Source organism: Selaginella moellendorffii, unplaced genomic scaffold, assembly GCF_000143415.4.
Source record: "Selaginella moellendorffii unplaced genomic scaffold, v1.0 SELMOscaffold_41, whole genome shotgun sequence".
Taxonomy (NCBI): Eukaryota; Viridiplantae; Streptophyta; class Lycopodiopsida; order Selaginellales; family Selaginellaceae; genus Selaginella; species Selaginella moellendorffii.
The window spans coordinates 112,639-114,940 of record NW_003314302.1 but is presented as its reverse complement, the minus strand read 5'-3'; positions in this window follow the sequence as shown (position 1 = coordinate 114,940).

Sequence of the window (2,302 nt, the reverse complement as noted above, 5' to 3'; positions counted from 1 at the left end):
ACTTCCTTGACCTCATTTTTTGCAATAAGAATATACTTTGGCATCTGCCTATTATTGACAAACCATCCAAAAAATATCAATATCAACTCTAGACCAGATAAATATATTAGGAATTTTATTAACTCAAATCTAGACCAGATTTATACAAATCACAATCACAAAGGTGGAACACAAAATACAGGAGCACCATTTTCATTTTTTATGAAATTATTCATTTCTCTTTGCGATGTCCTTACTTCATCCTTTACTCCAGTATTACATGTTGTAACTAATACAGTATCATACATTTCAGCACTACAAGAACTTAGAAAACCACCGCCAAGCACTAAATCCCCACCATTATTTCCATAAAGTCTGTTGAGATCTAAATACTCGTCTTCAAAATCTGGAGGACACCTAACATGGATCCATTGCCTAAAGAAAGCAATTTCTTTGCAGGTGAATTTAAAATCTCGACACACCTCTCCCTGCCAAAATAATAAAATAAAAAAAATTCTAAAACAGAAAAATAATAACACTTACAGCAACATAATTATAAGAGGTGAAAAGCGTCAATGCAAAAACTAATTTCAAAGCAGCATTCATACTTGTTATTATGCTATTATGCTAATGGCAACATAACCAATATTATCTATCACAACTCAGTAAGAACAAAGAAAGTGGGCTTGAACTATGCTTCTGTTTTAAAACAAGCAAAGTGGCCTTTAACTATGCTTCGTTTTTAAAAATAAAAAATAAAGAAAGAAACCACCAAAATGGAACATAAGAATTGATGTTTGTTTGCTTCCATGGCCACTCATTTGTTCTTTGTTCTTTGTTCTTTGTCCTCTTCTCTATGTTCCTTGTTCCCACCCCTCTTTTTTCCCCTGGCTTTTGCTCAGCAGAAGCAAAAGCAGACCGTGAGGTCATGCCCATCAGGAGCTCCTCATGTTGGTCTTCTATTGAGATTCGCGTCTCAACACTTTGGCATGATATTTGCTAGAGAATGTGGGCAGCAGCCAGGGATGTTTATCCTGAAAATAAAAGAAACTTCTTAAAACAAAGAATGAAAATCGCACAAGCAGATTCCAAAGCATAAATTTCAGCATTTTATATGTCTATGTGTATATATTATGTATATTTATATGTATGTATGTATGTATGTATGTATATATATATATATATATATATATATATATATATATATATATATATATATATATATATATATATATATATATATATATATATATATATATATATATATACACACACACATATATATATATTTCAAAAAATGTAATATCACACACACATATATATTTATATAAAAATAGTGTGATAATATTATATATGATTAGTATAATACTTCTTTAATATAGTGTTAATTGTTGAGACTTGAGGGTTAGATTAAATTTGTGGTCCTTGTCAAGGAGAGTTTTGTATTTTAATAGGTAGATTATTTGGTAATGTGTATCTAGAAAAAGCAACATATAATTGGCTAGGAGTGACAACAAAGTAATATAAATAGTCATTAAACTTATTTAAATGTTTGCCCTTTACATTTTAAAATAGTTAGACAATAACCCAAACATATAAGAAATTGTATTCTTGACTTTTTGAATGGAGTTTCATTGTTAAAAGGTATTAATGTATTTCAAGAAATAAATGCTTGTATTTGTAAACTCTTAAATTTGGACTTCTTGGGAGGTCATTCAACTTAGTATTATTCAAATAAAAAAACACTTAACCACAAGTATCTAAAAATTCTTAACCATTTGGAAAAGGGGGTGTACTTTTATTTATGGCCCTTTCTCTCTATAGTTAAACCCTTATAAATCGTCTTTTGAATTATTCCTTTTAGTTTTTTACAATCCACTATACTTTCTTATAAATTCACACTCTCATAAACAAAAGTTGAAAGTTATAATTTGAGAGCCCCACTCTCTTGATACCCTATCGCTTATATCAATCTCAATTGAAGGCAAATATTAATCTTAGCAAATGGTGTGATTCCCTTAGCTAATTAATAGAGTCAGATTCGAAACTTTTTTCATACCAAATGTAAACCCCTAAATTTGGACTTTCTAAAATGTCACTCAGCCTAGTACGATTCAATGTTTAACCTCAAATATTCTAAAACCTTTAACCAATTGAAAAAAAGAAATGCACTCTTATTTATAGGCCTTTTCTTTTATATATAAACTTTTATGGATTGTTTATTAAGTTTTTCCCTTTATTTTTTTATAATATCTTTTTATATTGACTAGTAATTATTTCACTATTGATTGCAAGTTTTTTAATAATAATTTGGCCCCATACA